Below are 23,299 nucleotides of genomic sequence, written 5' to 3'. Positions count from 1 at the left end.
AATAAACCTAACCAAGGAAGTGAAAGACCTATACCCTGAAAACTACAAGACACTCAAAAGAGAAATTAAAGAGAACACTAACAAATGGAAACTGATCCCATGCTCTTGGCTAGGAAGAATTAATATTGTCAAAATGGCCACCCTGCCTAAAGCAATCTGCAGATTCAGTGCAATTCCTATCAAAATACCAACAGCATTGTTCAGTGAACTGGAACAAATAGTTCAAAAATTCATATGAAACCACCAAAGACCCTGAATAGCCAAAGCAATCCTGTGAAGGAAAAATAACATGGGGGGGGGGATCTCACTTCCCAACTTCAAGCTCTACTACAAGGCAGCAGTAATCTAGACAATCAAGAACAGAGCCACAGACCAGTGGAACAGAATAGAGACTCCAGATATTAACCCAAACATATATGGTCAATTAATATATGATAAAGGAGCCGTGGACATACAATGGGGAAATGACAGCCTCTTCAACAGGTGGTATTGGCAAAACTGGACAACTACATGTAAGAGAATGAAACTGGATCATTGTCTAACCCCATACACAAAAGTAAATTTGAAATGGATCAAAGACCTGAATGTAAGTCATGAAACCATAAAACTCTTAGAAAAAAACATAGGCAAAAATCTCTTAGACATAAACATGAGTGACTTCTTCATGAACATATCTCCCCAGGCAAGTGAAACAAAAGCAGAAATGAACAAGTGGGACTGTATCAAGCTGAAAAACTTCTGTACAGCAAAGGACACCATCAATAGATCAAAAAGGTATCCTACAGTATGGGAGAATATATTCATAAATGGCAGATCTGATAAAGGGTTGACATCCAAAATATATAAAGAGCTCACACACCTCAACAAACAAAAATCAAATAATCCAATTAAAAAATGGGCAAAGGAGCTGAACAGACAGTTCTCCAAAGAAGAATTTCAGATGGCCAATAGACACATGAAAAGATGCTCCACATCGCTAGTCATCAGAGAAATGCAAATTAAAACCACAATGAGATAACATCTCACACCAGTAAGGATCACCACCATCCAAAAGACAAGCAACAACAAATGTTGGCGAGCTTGTGGAGAAAGGGGAACCCTCCTTCACTGCTGATGGGAATGTAAATTAGTTCAACTATTGTGGAAAGCAGTATGGAGGTTCCTTCAAAAGCTCAAAATAGAAATACCATTTGACTCAGGAATTCCACTTCTAGGAATTTACCCTAAGAATGCAGCAGCCCAGTTTGAAAAAGACATATGCACCCCTATGTTTATTGCAGCACTATTTACAATAGCCAAGAAATGGAAGCAACCTAAGTGTCCATCAGTAGATGAATAGATAAAGAAGATGTGGTGCATATACCAAATGGAATATTATTCAGCCAGAAGAAGAAAACAAATCCTACCATTTGCAACAATATGGATGAAGCTAGAGGGTATAATGCTCAGTGAAATAAGCCAGGAGGAGAAAGACAAGTACCAAATGATTTCACTCATATGTGGAGTATAAAAATAACAAAAAATCTGAAGGAACAAAATAGCAGGATAATCACAGAACCCAAGAATGGACTAACAGTTACCAAAGGGAAAGGGACTGGGGAGGATGGGTGGCAAGGGAGGGATAAGGCAGGGAGGGAAATGAAAGGGGGCATTATGATTAGCATGTATAATGGGGGGGCACAGGGAGGGCTGTGCAACACAGAGAAGACAAGTGATTTTACAGCATCTTAGTACGCTGATGGACAGTGACTGTAATGTGGTTTGTGGGAGGGACTTGGTGATGGGGGGAGTCTAGTAATCATAATGTTCCTCATGTAATTGTAGATTAATGATACCAAAATTTAAAAAAAAACAGTTTCTGATACTAATTCCTGGTAATGGGCTCCTATTTCTGACTGTGACTTTCTATTAAATCACAATACCATAGGACATCTCTGACTAATTTGGTTTTTAAGACTAAATTTTTGGTGAGAAAAAAGAAAACTAAGCTATGACTTGCTAGGAAACAGTTACTTATCTTACATACTACATCCCATTAGTTCAGACACATGTTGGGGATATTTAGCCCATCACCACCACACAGTATGATTGGCTATAAGCAGTTTGCATTTTCATGATAGGGGGGTCTGACATTTCTCTGTCCATGGTACCCCACTTAATAGACATTTGGCAGCTGTTGGTGAATTGACAAATGCAACAGTATTTATGTATTTCCCATTTCCTATTTCCAAGGCAGTTTAAAATAAAACACATGTGAAACAGAACAAGAGAATTAATATAAGAAAAAGACCAGACACCATGTAACGAAAATGAGAAGATATTTATGCCAAGGACCAGGGCCTAGGATGACATCACTTGAGCACTTGACTTAACTCTAAATTGAGGCAAAAAATGAACATGTGATTGACTATATTATTCTTTTAATCTGAGAAAATGAAACTTCCATGTGAGCTTTTTTCACATGGGGCCACTGGCAAGTGGGAGGACATTGCAGAGGAGTACTGACACATCTGACCCTGTTGGTGTCTGTCTGGCACACTTGGTCGTTCCTTTCTCCTACTGAGAGTGTCTGGGGCTGGCCGAATGCAACAGCCTGGAGTCTGAGATCCACGTGCGGCAAGTGGTTCACTGACCTCGCCTCTGAAGTCAGTACAGTGCAGTTTGAATATGTATTATATGTTTATTATACATGTGATTTATTATGCAAAAATATATATATATAAATTTATACATATATTTTATATATATATATATATGTTTGCCTCACATGCACGAAAGCCAAATTTCTATTGGAATCAACTCTACATCCTTTCTTTAAAAATGAAGATGCATTGGAAACATAAAACAACAAAATTATTTCATTTAAAGTTTGAGAAAACAAAAGTAAAATCCTTTAAACTTCTATTCGGCCAACATGAAAGTGGGGTCTTTGGCTGCGTTTGCCAGCAGCCCATTTTCATAGCCATGTAAAAATCCTAGAAGGGCTCAAAGCAGGTGAGAGAAACACTTGAGTGGAGTGGCACCTTCTCAGCCGGGAGCCTCCGCGGAGCCCCTTTGGACCCTGTCCCCGTTTTCCTCTCAGCCGAGCCTTGCTTTCCCTACCCACGCCGTGTGCTCCGCGGTCCTCTCTTGCAGTTCTGCCATCCAGCACCTTGCCATGCAGAGCACGTCCTGACAGGGTCAGCATGACCCACCGGGGGCTTGTTAGACATGTGATCTCTGAAACGCAGACCTAAGCCAGCTCTCTAGGGGATTTTATGTCTGCGAGAAGTTGAGGCACCGACGCAGAAAACTCAATTTGAATAAATGAATGAGTGAAAAATGGGAGATCTTTTCTCTTTAGAGTATTTTTTAATAGACATGTATTATCTGAAACTATCTTCTTAGGATCCTGATATCCAAATGATACAATGCATTTTCTGTCTGTAGAAACATTGTGAATCCTTTAATCTGTTGAGTTCCTGCTTGCTCACTTTTCTTTTTTTTTTTTGTGATGTTATTTTTTATTTAAATTTTTTAATTGAAATATACTTGACATGAAACATTGTGTAAGTTTATTTATCTGATGCATTAATGTATTGTACTATGATTGCTACTGTAGTATCCATTAATACCTGTCACATAAATATCATTTCTTTTCTGTGGTGGGAATAATTAAGACTAGTCTTTTAGACTTTTCTTAGTTAAAGTGTTTCCTTCTGGATAGAATCCTACCTATTAAGAAGTTGGCTGATGTGTCACGTTAAAGGTTGTAAAGCTCACTGGGCAGTAAAGGCCTCTGCTTTCCTTTCCCACAGCCTTTTCAAGCCTTCCCAGAGTTTTTTCTCTTTTAACTCTTGGAATTCATTAGAATTTTCTGTTCTGGCTCGTGGCTCATATACTTCCTCCTAGAGATAATCTCTCAAATCCTATAATTAATCTTAAAATTCTGTTTCTTAGCCCACTTAATCCAAGTCTCTCAATCCCAGAGTTCCTGTGCTCTTAATAAAAGTACCAGACTCTTTCCATGGAGAGATTGGATGTTTCTCTATTTCTACTGCCTTAAACCCTTTGACAGCCTTGACTTGGGAGGATACAAGATTTTAGGGGAGGAAACTGCCAAAGGGAGAAAGGAGAGTGTAGAACTTCATAGACAGGGGCCGCGAGCACCTTCTGGTCAAGAATAATAGATAACTTTATAGCCAGGAAGGCAGTAATTAAAGACAACATAGAATGGGGGTTGACAGCTTTAGCCCTAACACCAGGCAGTCCCAATTCAGATCCTGGCTCTGCCATTTAAACTGTCTGGGTGACCTTGGCAAATTACATAGACTCTGTACCTCAGTTTCTTTGTAAAATGGGTCTAATAGACAATGAAAGGAAATAATCTGTACAAAATGCTTGACACATAGTAAGCACTCATTAAATATTGGCAATTATTACCTAATATGTACTAATCTATATGCCCTGGACACTTAACTCTTTTTTCAATGTCTATAAAGGCCAACATCTTATATTCCAGCATGATAACTCCTGGAGAGAGAGAGTACATTTGGAGCAGGGTGAAAGAAAAGCTGTGCTGCACACCAGGGCAATAATCTACCGGCTGAATTGCCAGGGTTTGATTTTGGAGGACATTGGCAAAGGGTTGACTCCTCCTCACCTTGACGGCTCCCACTCTAACTGATGACAGGCGCTGCTTGGAACAGGCATTTTCACATGAGGAATAAGCTTGCTCGTCGGGGAGGGGTTAGTGCTTATAGTCAAAGAGCTCTGCACTAAGAAAACAAAGAATGATATATAAACAAGGTGCAACACTTGCGTGGCAGGTGAAAGATGAATAGGGTACTTAAGCAAGGCTCCTGAGACAGAGCGGAGTGTGTGATTGAGCGGCTGCACTGACTCTGTATATTGTGTTTGGAGAAACAGGTGAGGCCCCTGTGGGCTGTCAAATACTGAATAATATTATCATTAGTAGGAATAGTATTGTGTTATTGTTAGTGACTCCTTTGCTCACTGTTAGGTAAGGCAGTAACTTTTTCTGCACACAAGGATTTCGTGACCTATGAGATTTTTTTATTGCCTTCCACAAATTTACTTTTCTATGCTATATACGGAGATGTCATGATTTCTTTAGTAGGAAATCTATTGTTGTCTCCTAGAAGTTATTCTTCAGCTTATCCAAAAGATATGAGTTCATTTCTGCATTTCCTGTCAGAGTGCTTACTTTCCTAGTCTCAGTGGATAAAAGCTGCAACATTTTGGGAACTATTTGCCAAGCACCCTTCACCTCCAGCAATAGACTCTAAACCCTGCCCATTCTCTCTGGTAAGAACTTCTCACTTGGGGAGTCTCAAGGGCCCTTACAGTCCTTTTTCATCATGTACCCGTATGCACTGACCCATGTAGACCATCCCACTGGAAACACTCAATTCTGCCCTTTGTGTCAGGGAGCTGGGATGAGGCTCAGCCAGAAATACCAGGTCCTTCCGTGTAGGCATGCTTTCTTCCAAATTAGCCATCCTGTTTGGATTAGAAATGACTTTTTCAAACTTTGATTCTTGTAAAACAATGTCACTATCAATTTAATATAGACTTTGGGGCAGGTTCTGAATGCATGAATCGTAAAGATGAAATGTTTAGTTACTCTACTATAGGCAGAGAGAATTTCGCCTACCCTAGGAACGTTGTGATTCTAGATACCTATGTACAAAATAGGTTAGGTATGTTTCCTTTTTTCCCTTAATATTTGGGCTTTGTCACAGCTCAAATACGTCCAAATGCCAGGCAGACAAGACCATCGAGTGTATCAGACTGGCGAGCCAGCAGTAGGGAAACAGGAAAGTGCATGCCTCAGCTAGAGACTGTAGCTCCCTCTCAGCTCATGTAGGTTAGAGCCAGGCTTTCCAAACCCTTCTGTTTTCATGAAGATGCCTCAGTCCAGATTTACATGTGAGAGCTCCTGACTTTTAATCTTGGCACCTAAGGTTGAAAATGATCATGATAAAATATCATGGAAGCCCAAGAAGAAAACTGCTTGGGCGCACTCTCAGCTAATGCAGAGGGGCTACAGAAGAGCACAGAGCACTGTCACATTCAAACTGTAGCGAGTCTGTTCAGATGGCTGGCGTTGCTGATGTTGGGGGAGCAGGTGGTGAGACCTTCTGGAGGCTGTGTAGTTGTCCAGGAAAGCAGTTCTGAGGCCTTGACTTGTGGTTGTCTCCATAAAACAGAAGTGAAGGGGCATATTTGAGAAGTGGTAGGAAGCGATAGGACTTGGCAATGAATTCAACTTGACTGGGGGAAAGGTGTCAGTGTGTGAGAAGAGGGAAAGGCAAGGAGACTTCCCAGTTAGGAGACAGCAGGGGCAGAGTGGGTGGTGCCTCAGGAGGAACAGGTTTGAGGTATGGTGACAATGAGTTTTATCTGGACACTAGTGAGTCTGAGGGTCTCTAAGGTATCCCAGTGAAAATAGTTTAACTCACTGAATTTTCTTCGCAAAGCTTTGAGGGAGATCATATCAGCCCAGTTTTTAACTGTGTAGAAGTTGAAGTCCAGAGGTTAAAACACCTTTGTCCAAGCCCTCTCAACTAGTTAGTGGCAGAGCAGAGATTGGTAAGTGTTCCTTCTACTAGTCAACACAGCTTTCAGAGAAGGCCAAGATCTTTGAAATACCTATGGAACATTGCTCATGTCTGTATTTTAGTTTCTGAGTATCCTTATGTTCTAGAGAAATGCAGAGCATTCACAAATCATGCCTCATACCATCAAGGAAAAACTTGAGAAAGTTAGTATTTGGGAGTCATCAGAAAATAGCCGCATCTTGCAAATGAACCCAAAGGTGAATACACATCTTTGCTTACATGATACACATCTACTGTGGAGCACCAGCCTATCTGTACCTGAGCTCAGGTCATTTCCACAAACAAATCACTGAAGTGCAAGAAAGAAAAATCTGATGTGAAAACGACTTGGTTTTTAGTTTCTACCAGATTATCAAAAATGGCAAAGCTAGTTCCAAAAAAGTGCAAAAATAAGATTAAAAAGTAATATTCACTCACGAAAATAGTTTCAATAGAATACTGTCCTGCTGATGAGAACATGGCTGTGTGTGCACAAAATATTCCTGTCTCTGTTGGATTCATTAGATTGGGCAGGGTGTTTTGTTGTGTTTTTTTTTGGTGGGCGGGTGTTATTTGTTTAGGTAGGGGTGCATGAACTCAATGAAGAATTGTAGCTCCTGAGAATCTATCTGGGTGTAACTCAAGAGCTAGATACAGTCTATTCTAGGGCTGCTGTTACACAGATTACCACACACTGGATGTTTATTCTCTCATAGTTCTGGAGGTCAGAGATCCAAAGTCAAGGTGTTGGCAAGGCCCCACCTCCTCTGACGGCTCTAGGGGAGGCTCGTCCCTCGTCTCAGTCAGCTTCTGAGGGCTCCAGGCATCCTTTGGCTTGTGGTCTTCTTACTCCAGCCTTAGTCTTTCGGATCACCTTGCCACCTCCTCTTTGGTGCCTCAGTATTACCGCCTCATGCCCCTCTCTTATAAGGACAGTTGTAATAGCATGTAGGGCCCACCTGGATAGTCCAGGGTAATCTCACCACTTTAAAATCCTTAACGTAATCACATCTCCAAAGACTCTTCCAAATAAAGTTAACTTTGATAAGTTCCAGGCATTAGGACTTGTCATCTCTGGGTAGCCATTACTCAACCCTACTGCATACAGTATAAGGTTTAATTCAAGGAGTAGGCTAAATAGAATGTATGTTTGACCACAAGACTCAGCTCTAAGGAAAGTCTTCATTGTGAGCAGAAGCAAGATGTCCAAATCAGAGTAGGAGCGTCACATGTCAAGTGCCAAAAATAAAGCATGGCTGTGAGTAGGAAGACAGATTGCACAGCTACTATGCAGAAGGCAGTGTTTCTCACGATACTCAGCAGACCTGAAGCAAGCACCACTATCTTGGTGCTCCACTGAGATGTAACAGGGCCATGAAGATCTGTGCTGAAAAAAAAGTGTCTACAAGACAAGTTAGAAACATATGATTGAAATTATGAGCCACTGGATGCAAAAAGTCAGCTGGGAAAATGAAAGTGTCTGAAGTTAGGGGCTCAGACCTAACTCTGGACTGGGTTCCTGTCTCTCCAGTTTAGTTTCTACATATTATGATCACTATCCCTCCACCCTACACTTCAACTCATTCAAGCCCAAATTATGGCTGACTCAGCCCTTTCTGGCTGATACAGTCTCTTGGCATATCCCACAAAGTTATCAGTGACCCTGCTCACACTTATCAATATTATCTCCCCCACCCCTAGTCACACAGACTCCTTCCTAAAATAGTTCTCCTTATCTCTTGCCCTACAGCAAACCCTCATCTGCCTGCAACAAGCAAAGTATGTCCCCATCAACACAAATCCTTTGAAAACCAAACCAAAATGTGAAAGGAAAACACAGAATTTATTGAATTTCTGAACCACCACCTTAGTGTTTTTGTCTTAGAAACATGTCTGAGAAATAATGGTTGTGTCCTTTTTGAACCCGAGCAGATTCTGTGAATGATGAATTAGGTGCAAGAAGGATGTGGTGTGCAGTGTCCATGATATTCCTGTAGCCACAGGGCTGTCACTTGGTGCCTCTTGGGTGGCCTTGTTTCTCCAGCATGGCGGACATAAAGGAAACGAGTGATATTACTTCCTCATGGTAGAGGATTGAGTAATCATCACATTTATCAATGGCTATTCTGCTTTGTGGCTGTTCAGAGACTGTGTGTGCCACAACATCATTTCTTCTGTGGTTTCTGGTGCTGAAAATCTTTCCTTATGGAACTTATATCATGCTGTATCAAGAGCGATAACGGGTCTTCAGCATTTGCCATGCATGACTTCATTAAAGAAGAAATTGTTAAGGAGGCAGCTGTTGAGCCTTTGTTATACCCTGCTGTGCTCATAGTCCTGTGGACTTATGAAGGGAAAGTTTTCCTGTGCCAAATAAAGAGATTCCTTACTGTAATTGGATCCCAAAAGAGATTTAATCTCAATAGCGTTTACAGCCTTCTACCACGAGGAGACAGAAAGGAAGCCCTCAGTGAAATATTGCTTCCATCTTACTATATCCACGCTGCTAGATAGTCCTCAAGCCAACAGAAGGAACGACAAATAGCTAATGGCAATCATCTGGAATACTGGGTGTCCCCAGTGATTCTGTCTCCTTATATCTGTTGCACCCAGGTTAGGAGCCCTAGAGTCTTATGATAGTGGGATGGGATACTGAACACTTCAGAGACAGTATAATGTGACGGCTCTGCCATCAGAGAGACATGAGTATGCCTCCCTTTCTGTTTATGTATGATATCAGTAAGTCATTTTACCTTCCTGAGTCTGCTTCTTCATCTATAAAATAGAAATAATAACCAATTTCACTGGGCTTCTCTATGGATAAAATGAGCGAAGGTCTGTAGCTCACCCATTCGTGGTAGGCAGGGGCTAGTCTCACACTCAACTGTGTCCTCTCTCTACATCCATGCTGGCTAGGACTGTTTAACCCTGACACATCACTTAGAAAGCTCTGCCTACTCAGGGAAACTACATACATTTTTTTGTTATGCTGTATTTTTTATCTAATCGAGATTTTTTTTCCTCCTCACATACTCCTCTGTTACTTTGGTCCCTGAAAGAGTAGAGTGCTTGACAGGGATTCACATTTAAGTGATGATTTCTTGATCAACAAATGAACATTGATAAGGAAAATGTTTACTTCTGTGGCTTCTGAATAGGATGAAAAACTGTATCATTAAATAAAGTTGGATCAGACCATGCATCTTCTTTGAACACCTGAATTTTTGCTTTGCATCTTCGGAGTGTCAGGGGACAAGAGGACTAAATTCGGTAAGAAAAATGATACATTTACAACCTCCTGACCCTGTTCTTAGAATTAATCAAAACTCACAGTTTTCCCCCTGGAAAACTGAGAAATTCCTAAGAATGAAGGAGTTATTTGGTTCTTGCTAAGTGAAGACAGTACACACAGTCATCCTGCTGACCACCTCTTGGAGTTGCTCGTTTCTCAGGGTCTTGCAGGGCCCTTTGCTGAAGAGAGAAGACTGCTTTCTCAACTTCCACCAAAGTCTGTAGTAACAGGTTCTGGGATAATTTCATTGAAGGCCCCGCTGCCAAGGAGGATTGAGTTAAAGATGTAAGTGTGGACTTCTAATATCCTGATTTTAAAGTTCACAAATCACCTTTATGTTTCACTGGATTCGATTGTATTTCCTCTTTCACTTCATAGTCATTATTTTTCTTATTCCCTGGGCCAATCAATCTTGGGAAATTTGGAGCACCAAATTATGCCTAAAAAATGTATTTTAGAGAAGACACAATGGCCTCTGTTTCTGTCAATGTGGAGGACTACATGACCAGAGAAGTCCTGCTGGTACAAAAGTCACCAGAAAATACGCCCACAGAGAAGCGGACTCTGAAGCCGGCATTGCCTAATACCTATGGGCTTAGAACTTGGACTTGATGGGCCAAACGACATGGGGATAGGACAAAAATCCTGAAGCACATGCTAGGTGGGAGACTGGGAATAAATAAAGCTTGGACATGCACAAGTCGGCATTCTCAGTGGGTGAACAAGGGGATAAACAAAACAGAGCAAATAAATTTTAAAACCTGCACTGAAGACAGAAGAGGAAAACAGTCAGGATTCTGTCCGTTTTGATGTTGGCTCTTATAGGAAAGACATAAAGAGAAACTCTCTCATGAGATGTCCTAGCCACAGACCTACTGTCCTGCATACAGGGCGGGAATTAATTCCCCTTGGGGGCCTGAAAATCTACACGCAATAAAACTTAATGTGGTTCTGTTTTGGTGGTACCCCTGAGCCCTTGGAGGAAACAGTTGCAAATTGTCCCTGGATAAAACACAACTGCACAGCAGACCAGTGAAGAAGCAGATTAGACTCAACATAGGAGAGGCTTCATGATCTGGGGAAGAGATATGAATAAATTAGCTGGAATTCACCCTGGAAGAGAGAACGAGAACACAAGAGATGCAAAGACATAGATAGTTACAGAGTCTAATATGTAGCTGATATATGCCTAATATATTTCTAATTAGATTTCCAGAAGATGCTAAAGAGGCAATATTTGAACATGGTTGGGAATTTTCCAGAACTTTTGAAGATACAACTCCTCAGATTCATGAAGTATTGAAGACAAAATATGTTCAATAAAAATCACAAGGATTAAATAAAAAGCAGCTGGGGCTTAGGCTGATGGTAGAAAACCAGAGATGTTTAATTAGCCAGAGGAGGAAATACAGGTTCTTATACCTACTTATTTCTGTTGTAATACTCTACAATGGAATGACAACTAGATCTAAAGCTGACTTCTTAAAAACAACAATGAAAATCACAAGACTATGGAAAAATATAATTGATGTGTGAACAGAAAATAGCTATCAGCTTAGAAATGTGTCACCAGCACAGCTACCTTTCAAAATGGGGCAAAATAAAGTAACTTCTAAGAAGCTAAAAACAAAGAGAACTTGCTATGAACAGATAACTAAGGGATTTCTAAATGTCCTACAGGAAGAGAGAATGCAACCACTGAAGACAGGTCTGTGATTGAAAAAAAAAAAAAGGTTAGCCTGAAATATGGTAAACTTGTAGGAATCTAAACAAAATATTAAGTTTGAAAAACAGTATTGATAATGTCTATTTTTGAATTGAAAAAGAGAGAGAACCAAAATATTGAACAATAATGGCATATAATTGTTGTTCCTCAACTATATACCAAGGCACCACAGCATCCCTGTGGACACACAAGGGCACCAGAAAAATATTAAAATCTCTAGGCAAACACAGAAACTTCTGTTGGATACAGCATGCAATTCTTGTCCACAGCATTTCCGTTTCAACATTGCATTGCGTTGTGTTGCATTGCTTTCCTTTCAACTACATCGTATCTGTATGAAACTGGGTGTTCTGATAGCTGTTTCTGTGAAAAAAAAAAAAAAAAAAGCGAATGCCAAGAGAAAATCAAAATGAAACACGGAATAAGGGTGAAAGTATGTAATTTTATTCCAAGATTTGAGAAGCTGTGTGGTGCCTAACAAGTGCACATTATGCTATGAGATGATTGTGTTTATTTAAGAATTATTATTTTTTCCTTCAGTTGATGTCTATTACTTTTTTCAAATAGCTACTAAGTTATTAGGATATAAATATGTGGTAAGTGTTTTCCACCTAATTGCTTGGTAAACAAGACAAATGTACTTAATAAACAAAACAAAAGACTCTTTTTGCCTAGGGCACTGAGAAAAATTATGAAGACATTACAAATACTGAGAGCTGAAAAATTTGGCAACATCTAGTATAGAAATTGGCATGGGGATAACTGGATAGGTATTAATCAAATTTCTATTTTGTTATGCTAAATATGCATGTTAAAATTTGTAGTGGATAAAAGAGTAAAATTATAGTTGTATATCTTCCAAACTAGTAAATATGGGAAAACCTGAATGTGGGAGACTAATTGTCAATCAATCTCAAAAAAGGCAAGATGGGACTTAAAAAAAAAATAACGGGACAAAAAGAGGTACTACATAAGACAGTACAAATGAATTCAAATGTATTAATAATCCCAATTCATGAAAATGCACCAAATTTTCCAGTTAAAAGACAAAGATATAATAGGATAAGTCCTGTGGTTTATGATTTTCAAGACACACCTAAAACTTAAAGCTTAAAAAGGTTGACTGTATAGGCACAAAATGATGTGTTAAGAAAATACAAATAAAAAATAAGCTAATGTAGCTTTAGTAATGTTAGACACTCAAGACTTTAAAACAAAATGTATAACTATAAAAATTACTACATAATAACAAAAATTTAAATTCACCAGAAACATAAAATAATTCTAAAATTAAATGATAAGCAATGAACAATTTTTAGACAATAAATTTGACAACTTAATGGAGTGGTAAAATTCCTAGAAAATAATGTGTTTTCAAAACTTAAGAAAAAGTTTTGACCTGTATTGATTTAATGAATAAATTGATAATTCAAATTCTCACTAAGAAAACACCAGATAGTTTGCAGGTGAGTTTCCACCAGGTATGAAGGATATTATACAACCACTTTCAGAAAATAGGCAAAGAAGGATTACTCTAGCTCACTCTATGAAGTAGTTACTCTTGATACTAAAACTCAACAAGGACAATACAAGAAAGGAAATTGCAGATGGGCCAATCTCACTCATAAAAATGGATTAAGAAAATTTTAAACAAAATATTAGCAAACAGGACTCAAAAATTAGTTTGTTCTTGAAATGTAAGATTGGCTCAATATTAGAAAATTTATTCCTCATGTTAGCAGATTAATGGAGACAATTTATGTGATCCTCTTAATTAAATGGATAAAAAGAATTTGATAAAATTCAACATCTGTGATAGAAGTACTCAGCAAACTAGGAGAGATTCCTCAGCCTACTAAAGTGTGCCTACATATGTTGGTACACACATGATAATGAAAAATTAATTGCATTTCCTTTAAATTTGATTAATTAAGAAAAAAATGTTTTCTACTAACACTCCATCAATATATTGGTAGTACTAGCTAACAATATAAGAAAACAAAAGTCCTAAGAACTCAATAGGAAAAACAAAATTATAATTATTCAGAGATGACATAGTTAATTTCATAGAAAACCAACAGAATCTTAAATGACTCATCACTAAGAGTGTTTGCCAGAAATATCAAACTTTTAAAATTAATTTTGTTTCTATATGCTACAAATAAAAGGCAAGTTTTATTTTTTTTAAATCCATTTTACCTTAGCAACTACAATGACTGCTTTTGTTAGGGATCAATCTAGTGAAAAATGAGCAGAGCCTTTATGAAAAAGACGAACACTTTATAAAACATACAAATGACTTACATGAATTGAAATCATTTAAGTAAATATTTAATGTAAATAAGTAAAAAGATAATATGGTAAGGGTATTATTTCTGCCTAATAGTGTTTTCCTGGAAATGAACAGGCTGACTTTAAAAGTGATAGAGAAGAATAAGGGGCCAAGAACCCCAGAAGACAAAGGACAAGGCAGGGGTGGACCAGGGATCTTGCCAAACAAAACACCGTTACTTATGATAAAGCTGCAGGTATTTTGTCAGTTTGGTGTCAACCATGGGTAGACAAATACACCCATAGGACTGAAAGAAAAGCCCGGAAACAACCCCACATGCACAGAAATGATGGACACAAGAGCTGTTCTTGCAGATTCATGAGGAAAGGACGGACAGCTCAAAAACTGTTCTAGGAAAAATGAAATTGAATGCTTTTTCACATCATACACAAAATTCAATTCCAGTTTCTTTGAAAAACAAAATACAGAAGATCAAAGTGTTTTTTAAAAGTTGTTAAATAAATCAACTTTTTATTTTGAGATAATTGTAGATTCTCATGCAGTTTTAAGAAGTAACACAGGGAGATCCCATGTACCATTTACCCAGTTCCCCAGTGGTGACATCTTGCAAAACTATCTTATAATATCACACCCACGATAATGACATTGATACAGTCAAGACACAGAACAGTTCATTGTGAATGTGTCTCTCTTGTCCTTTGATAGCTCTGTACACTTCCCTTTCCTCTACCCTCTATCACTAATCTGCTTTCTGTATCTAAAGTTTTATCATTTCAAGAGTGCTAGGTAAATGGAATCATATACTATGTAACCTTTTGGGACTGGCTTTTTCCCTTCAGCATAATTCCCTCAAGATTGATCCAATTGTTGCGTGAATCCATAGCTTGTTCCTTTTTACTGCCTAGGAGTATTCCATGATATGGATGTACCACAGTTGGCTTCATGATTCCTCAGCTGAAGGCATCTGTGCTGTTTCCAATTTGGGGCTATTACAAGGCAGCTGTTATGAACATGCATGTGCAGGTTTTTGCATGAACATAACTTCATTTTTCTGGGATGAAAGTTCAGGAGTTCAATTGCTGGGTTATATGCAGCTGCATGTCTAGTTTTCTAAGGAACAGCCAAACTGTTTTCCAGAACTGCTGTATCATTTTATATTCTCACCAGAACTGTGTAAGTGATCCAGTTTCTCTTTGCCAGTATTTGATGTCACATTAAAAATTTTTAACCATTCTGATAGGTATAAAGCATTATCTCAGTATACTTTCAATTTGCAAATCCCTAATGGTTAATGATATTGAGTACCTTTTCATGGGCTTATATGCCATCTGTATATCCTCTTTGGTGAAATGTCTGTTTATGTGTTTTTTGCCTATTTTCTAGTTGGATTTTATTTATTTATATTTTACTGTTAAGTTGTAAGAGTTCTTTATATACGTACTGTGTACTAGTCCTTTGTCAGATATATATTGCTTCCAAATATTTCTCCTATTCTGTAGCTTTCTCATCCCTATAACATGATGTCTTGCAGAACAATCCAAAAGTTTTCCTAAGATTTTATAGTTTTAAATTATACATTGAAGGCCATGGCCCATTTTGAGTTAATTTTTGTATAAGATATGAGATTTAGGTTGAGGTTTTCTTTTTTGTCCCAGTTGTCCCAATACTTCTTTATTGAAGAGGCTGTTCTTCCTCCATTGCATCTGCAACTTCATCAGAAATTATTTGTGCATATTTGTGTGAATATATTTCTGAGTTCTCAATTCTTTTCCATTGATTTATGTTTCTGTCCCTCTACTAATACCACACTGTCCTAACAGCTGTATAATATACCTTAATAACAGGTGGACTGAATCTCTTTCAGTTTATTCATACTTCCAAGGTTGTTTAAGCTATTCTGAGGCTTGTGTCTTTCCATAAAATTTTAGAATAAACTTTTTCTATTTCTACAAAAAACTGTGGGGATTTCACAAGAATTGCATTAAAACCATTGATAAATTTGAGGAGAATTGACATCTTTACTCTCTTGGTTCTTCAAATCCAAGACTATAGTATGCGTCTCCACTCTGTAGGTCTCTTTTGATCTTTTCATCAGCATTTTGTTATCTGCAGCATACAGAGTCTGTACATATTTTGTTAAGCTTATATCTAAGTATTTCATTGTTTTAAGTAATTTTAATAGTATTTATTTTCAACTTGCATTCCTCATGTTCACTGTTAGTATACAGAAATGTGATTGATTTTGTGTGTTGGTCTTATATCCTGTGACCTTGAAGAACTCATTTATTAGTTCTAAAAGTATTTTTTTATATTCACTGGGATTTTCTACATAGACAATCATGCCATTTGTGTGATTTCTTCTGTTTACTATATTTCTTTTTCTATGTCTTCCTTTTACATTTCTTTATTATTTGCATGACTTTATTCAAATTATGCCTTTATTTCTTAACTTATTGTAGCTAGAACTTTTAGTAATATGTTGACTAAGAGGGGTGGCAGCAGACATTCTTGCCTTGTTCTTAAAATCAGAGCAAAATCAGTCTTTCACTATTTGGTATGAAGTTACCTTTAAGGTTTTTGTAGATGTTCTTTATCAAGATTAGGTAATTCCTCTCAATCCCTAACTTGCTGCAAGCTTTTATTATAAAGAGGCCAGCATTTAAAATTTTTATTAGAAAATTTAGGAAAGCATCTTTTTCACCTAGAGTAGGGAAGAATTTTTAAAATATGTCATAAAAGGTACAGAACACAAAGGACAAATTCAGTAAATTTGAGAATGCTGAAATTAAGAACTTTGTTAAAACACCATAGAATGAGAAATAAATCTGTATTTTCAATTTATGTTTTAATGAGGATTCAAACCAGAACTCTTATGACTCAATAAGAAGAAGATAATTAAGCCAATAGAAAAACATGCAAATGACTTGCACAAACATTTCACTGAAGGGAAATATACATGGTTATTAAGCAGGGAAAATATATTCAGCCTCATTAGACATCAAGGAAATGCAAGTTAAATAAGGTATCATTTCATAGTGATTAGACTGGCAAAACCTAAAAACTTTAATAACATCAAAGTCCACTATGGGCATAAAGAAATTGAAAATAACATTCACTATTAGTGGAAATGGCTGGTAAACCACTTAGGAAGATAATTTGCCATTGCTTAACAAGTTGAAGATATATGTACCCTATGCTTTAGCAATTATAGCTCTGAGGATATGCCCTAGTGTAATTGTTGCACAGAGAGAAGGTTACTGTGACAGCATTTCTTGTCATAGTAAAATAACTGGAAGCAATGTAACAGCACAGTAGATGATAAATTATTATATATTTATGTAATGGCATACTTTACATTAATGGCCATAATTGGCCCATGGCCACATACTACAAAATGGAATGAATGAATCTCAAAAAAGATGTTAATGTTAAGAGAAAAAGTGAGCCAGAGAAGAATACATATTCATGATTTCATTGATATAAATATTATAAGTGGGTGAAAGCAAGCACTAAATTATTAGCAATATACATATCTAGGGTACAAAGATGAAGAAAAATAAAGAAATGATAAAAATAAATTCAGAGTGACTATTTGGGGATGGAGGAGAGGGATTGGGGCAACCTTGGGAGTTTAAACATCTTGGTAATGTTCTATTTCTTACACTTTTATTTGTACTCATTAAACCATACATATATGTTATCATACCTCTTTGAATGACTAATATTCAGATTTTTTTTAATTAGAAAAAAGAGGGAAAGGACTTTCATGTGCATTAGCACAAAAATAAAGTTTACTTCAGTAATTGTTTCAAAAGAATTAAGAAAATAAAAAATGTCAGCATGTGAATGTTCACCATCTAAGTAAAGTTAGGCATTTATGGGTTCATTTTTCTCACAAATTTATATGTTGTTTTTGCATTTCTTGTTTTCAGAAACAGTTGAATTAGCTTTTATCATTTTAATTGTATTTTATGCTTTCAGTTATATAACTTTTCAAATATTATTCCAAGGTTGTTTTCCTATTAAGCTAAAGGAACGACTAATTTAATAAAAGGGACAATAAATGAGATTACGTCAATGCTTTTTTGCTTTCTAAGGTATTATTGCATGTTTTGGGAGTGATTTTCTGAGTTTTCCCAATGAAGAAGAATGCTAGGATTATATTCTTCAAGTGTGGTAGATTCACTGTACATGTATAATGCACGTGCCCTTTGTTTCTGCTGAACTCATAGACCAGCCACCCTTTGGGCTTTTCTTCACTGCTGATGGTCATGATTCCTGCAGTTTCTCAGCATGGCCTCTGGAATGATTTCAGATATGCACAGCATCTAGGACAGATTCATGATCATCTGGGAAACTTTAGGAAACCGAAATGAGCCACTTGCCACTTAGTCAATTCAACTTAAATAAATATGTACATTTAGTTCAATAAATCCAATAAAGTATCACTCAGCATCTACCAGATAATGTTCAAGGCACTGGGTATACTAGCAAAGAACTCAACAGATGCTATTATGTGATAGTAACAGGCCGGTGGATACCATTTAATTTGAAAGTTTCCCTCACAGGACCAAGCTTCTTGAGGGCGAGGACCTTCCTTGTTCTGTGATGCGGGTTTTCTTTTGCACTTAATGTGTGGCACATTCATATGCATTTAGTACTTATTAATTATTAATCACTACTATTAATACATTTAACATACATTTACTGCATGAATGAATGTACCCCTAAGTCATACAGCTCATCCTTGGGGGAGCCAGGGTTTGGATCTAGTCTACTGTTAATGATAAACAGCTGCCATTTATTTTGAGCTGACTCTGTCCAGGGCCCTGTGCCCACTGCTTTATACTCATCATCTCATGGAATCCTTACAAACAACTGAGAAAAACATATTGTTACCCCTTTTTATTGAAGAGGGTCCTGAGGGATTAAGCCTCAGAGTACTTAAGCGCCTTGCGAAGGTCCCCCGCTGGCTCTGTCCCCTTCAAAATCTGAGCTAGGCTGGGGCCAAAATCCTTCCTCTTTTCACAGGCTTTGTATCTGTGGTATCCAGAATATCCTGGGCTATCTAGAAGGGAGCAGTTCTGTTTATTAACTAATTGGGCTGCATAGTGCCAAACAATCTGTTTGGCTGATTTTCTTTCCCCAATGAATTTACTAATTTTTTGTTTTGCAGAATTGACCACATTAGCTAGTTATTTTAACAGTAAATCAAATTATGCTCTTCTGTATTTTTCTTTTACTAAGTCTCCAACTAGCTAAGAGTTTAGGGTCAGACATGCCTAAATTAAAATCCAAGGTCAGCCATTTATTAATTAAACCTGGGCCAGTCTTAATCTTTTTAAGCTTCCATCTCTTTATCAGTAGAAATGCAGAAGATAGTAATTTCTACCTAGCATGAGAGGATTAAATTCTTTAGCTTTGAACATAGCGCCTGACCCTTAGGAGTCTTGCTGAGCAATAGCTGCTGTTATTCTATTTGTTGTTGTAACTGTTGACCTAATGTTTTATTTCAATCAACTTTGTTCTATGACTTTTACTGACCTCCTTGACCTACATCTTTTGGCTTCCTTTCGAGGTGGATAGTTATTTACCTTCTAGACATTGCTGCTTCATCATGGAGCTTCAACTGCATTATAAAAATTGGCTTGGGTCTCTTATTCCCTGCTGTCCCTTCTAATTATAGGCACTTTGAACACAAGTTCATTCATCTTTTTACTGCCAGCCCCTTCATATCATCTAGTATAGTGGTGCTCTGGGATTTTTGTTAAATGTAATGAATAGGTCATATCTGTATTTGTGGTACATGGGTAGCTCAGTTCTGTTTTGTATAGCATTGTTAATGTTATGGAATGGTATGGTGTCCATTTTTGACATAGTCTTGACATTTATTATATATGTTCATCGTTTAGCGCCAGCATTCGATCAGGCTCTTTTCATTTGAGTATGTCTAGCTACTTCTTCTCTTGACTCAGATCTTATGCTTTCCATAGAGATTTTCATTGCGTATATAGTGGGTATCCATTTTTATTTTTTTGCATTTTTTTTCTTGCAAGTGCTTCAACACAGACCTTTTCCCCCTGCCATTCCTGCCATAGGCCTTAAAAAAAAAGACTTTCTTACTTTCACTTAAATTTTATTTCCCATATCACTTTAAGGTATAGATTTTACTCTTTCCCCCCATCATTAGTACATTACCATTTGACTCTGTCATTAGGCTGTCAATCTGTAAAGCTCTTGAAGAAGAGAGACCTCATTTTAAATAGGCCTGATGCTTTGCTAAAGAGGTTGGTGCACTGTCTACAATTCTATTCTTGTCAAGAAGGGGCTTTTGAAATTTCAAGGAGAAGAAATGAAATTTAGAAGAGCTACCAAACCATGAAGTAGGATCTAGGAAGGAAAAAATAAATAAAAGAAGGACAAAATCGACTACAAAGTTCTAGGGAAGGTCCCTTGTCTTATTTAAAAATAGCTAAATATGTAACAAATAGTGCCCTGAATGGCCAGACTGGAGTTCAAGGCATGACACTTCCTGTAGAGAAAATGCTGTTGAAGGTTCTTAAAGCTAAGGTTCCCATTCCATCTTTTGTGGTCAGAAAATGCAACATTTGAGTGAAATGAAAAATTCAAGTGAAAGTAAGAAAGTCTTTTTTTAAAGGCCTATGGCAGGAATGGCAGGGAGAAAAGGTCTGTCTATATTGTAGCACTAGCAAGAAAAAGATGCATTTGAATTTGAATTGCTGGCTTAAGGTAATAAGAGATTGAGGTGTTAGGCCTGGATAAGAAAAGGAAAGGGAACGTTTAGTAGCCATTCCCAAAGAAATGTTATACAGATATGGTGAAGGTGGCAGTTCCTCCATTTCCAACAAAGTTGGGGTGAGATGCCTGAAGTGCAGCGGGAGAGATTGATGGTACAATTCAGACAGACCGCCTGGGTTCTGAGATTCTCGGGTATGTTACTAAACAGAGCAGGACTTGCCCAACAAACAAGACTGGAGAGTTTTCCAAGATTCCAAGTCATCAGGCAAGGTTTCCAGGGACAGCGCTGCCACAGCCTCACTTGTTCTCTGGGATAATCTGACCTGATTCAGAAGAAAGCCTATGGAGTTTTATTGACTTCAGACTTTACATAAAAAAGTGTGTGGTAACCAGGCTGGGGATTAAGTCTGCTCTTTCTGAAGGTGGGGGTTCAAATTAGCCCTCTTGCCTCATGATTGTACAAAAGCACAACAAATGAGAAACTGCAGTTACCTTCCTTTGCCAGACGTGAGAAGAATTTATATTTCTGCTTAGAATTGAATGATTCTCAGTGCAAAGGAATCCATACAGTTAGATAAGGTTTCATGCTGGGAATATAGTATCCAGGCAGCCACGAGGATAGGGCTGAAGGAAGCAATACTGAAGCTGCTTCCATGAAAAACTTTGATCAGCTGCTAGCTCTTGCTTCACAAAACTTTGACATGCGTCCCTTGACCTTTACCAACTACCCTTTCACGTTTGACACTTAACGTTTCCTACATGATTAAAATTCAACGTTAATTAATTTCAACACTATCAGTTAAGTTATATTTAGCTAAGAACACTCACTTTTGTCTTTTGTGAGTAGCACTGCAGTGTTATTACAAAGAGGTAGTCAGGAGGGCAATAGAGATATGAGAAGAGAAGAATGATTCAGTGTGCAGATAATTGTTCCGAGTGAAATTTAGCTTGGTATTTTTGTTCCTGTCCTCAGTAGAACTGAGATTTAGCACCTCGTGTTGGCATTGAGCCCCCGCCCCCACATAGGAGGAGGCTGTGCGGGGTGGGTGCTGAGAACGAGCCACACCAGAATTAAATTAGAGCACAGTTCTAACACTGGCAAGATTTTTCTCTGGCCGGCTCTCGGGTGCAAAGCTGGTGCTTCCACAAGAGAGGCAAGGCATCCCTAGAAAGGATCTCCATATGGCACGGTGTCCCCCTCACTGCGGGGGTTTGATATGGCTGTTTAAGGAGCATCGTGGCGACCGTTCCCAAAGGCAACAGTGGAAGCCAGAGTGTTTAGCCGCAGCAGAGTGTTCGTTTTCACCTGGAAATGTCACCTGTGAGGCTGTCTTATCCATGGTTGATCCCATAATGTGACCTAAAAGCTCACTGGAAATGAATAAAACCTAAGACATTTGACCTCTCCCTGAGACTTCCAAGCGGGAAAATCATTTGTATTAGTTTCTTTATTCCATGCTCTTTTGCTCTGTGAAAAGATTATGATAAAGTCATGGGTATGCAAATCTTGCTTTTACCTGAAGTTCAAAATGCTATAGAGCTGTTACAACTGCTACTGTTTGCGATATGAGCAAGAAATTGTGGTGCCTAACTTTACTGTGCCACTGTATCACTTCTCTTCTTTGGATCCATGTACAGAGCAGGAAGAAGCAACCCTCCATTTGGTAGATAGTGTAGGTGAAGCATGATTCATGTGTAAGTCACCCATGTATGTTTCACTGAAGACGTAGTAACAGTAATAGTGAATTGAATTTGGGGTCCTTTGAGACAGAACAACAAGTTAACCTCCAGTTGTTAAAAGACAAGTTAAGGCAAACAACTTGGGGGCACTTTCATTTGTGCAGGAGAAAATATTTGCCTCCAGTGATCCAGCTTTCATTTTCTAGAATCTAATTCTATGCCCTTATGTCACCCTCTGCCTACCATTGCAGGGCACTTGATCCCTGGCAGATTTTGTCTTCTTGCCTACCCCATGGGAAGCACTACAGCCTCTGTGTGCCAGGGATTTAGGTCATCTGTTCAGTGGTCAAGTGGTCCAGCATCAAGGAACACTTCTGCTGGCTGGGTCCCTGAGGAATGTCCCTGGGCCTGAATCTTCATCTTGAGGTCAAGCCTACCTGGTGTTCTTGATGGGGCCCTAGACATCTGTCTTGGTGCCAATGTGTGAGAGCCTAATCAGCTATCTAGGATGGGGTCTCTGGCTTTTGTCCTCAGTTCTCTGGCCCCCAGCTTCCCCTAACTCTGGGCTAGTAGAGTGCTAGTTCTGAACCCTAGTCTTAGGATTAGGGTCTTAGTGCCACTGGACACATCTCTGCTTTCAGTCCCCTGCTGCTCAGGCCTCTGACCCGGGCCTCCTGCAGGCTCCCAGTCAGCTGGCTCTGCTCACTGTCACAGCAGCTCTGAATCTGTCCATTTCCAGCAGTCATGGGGCTGTTAGATAATGTGATTCCCCTTTCAGACTGAATTGACTCCCCATACCTTCTGCTGAATAAATTGCCGGGAGCGCCCATGCCACCCCAGTGGGATCCTCTGTGACAGGTCTTGGTTCCTCCCCTCCTGCCTTTCTGCAGCAGCCCTTGTTCTTGTCCTGCTCTGAGGGTGAGGCACAAAGGGGGTGAGCTTTAATA

At 38.5% G+C, this 23,299-nt stretch overlaps 1 protein-coding gene across 5 annotated transcripts in view; it reads left to right on the top strand.

Annotated features, from left to right (window-relative positions):
* Nucleotides 1–23,299, top strand: part of SUGCT (succinyl-CoA:glutarate-CoA transferase) — a 698,665-nt gene that overhangs the window by 566,604 nt on the left and 108,762 nt on the right. The gene's annotated exons all lie outside the window — the stretch shown is intronic.

The sequence above is a fragment of the Manis pentadactyla genome, chromosome 7, assembly GCF_030020395.1.
Source record: "Manis pentadactyla isolate mManPen7 chromosome 7, mManPen7.hap1, whole genome shotgun sequence".
In the NCBI taxonomy this organism is placed as follows: Eukaryota; Metazoa; Chordata; class Mammalia; order Pholidota; family Manidae; genus Manis; species Manis pentadactyla.
The sequence above is the reverse complement of the archived record's forward strand: the minus strand, read 5'-3'. Positions and strand labels throughout refer to the sequence as shown.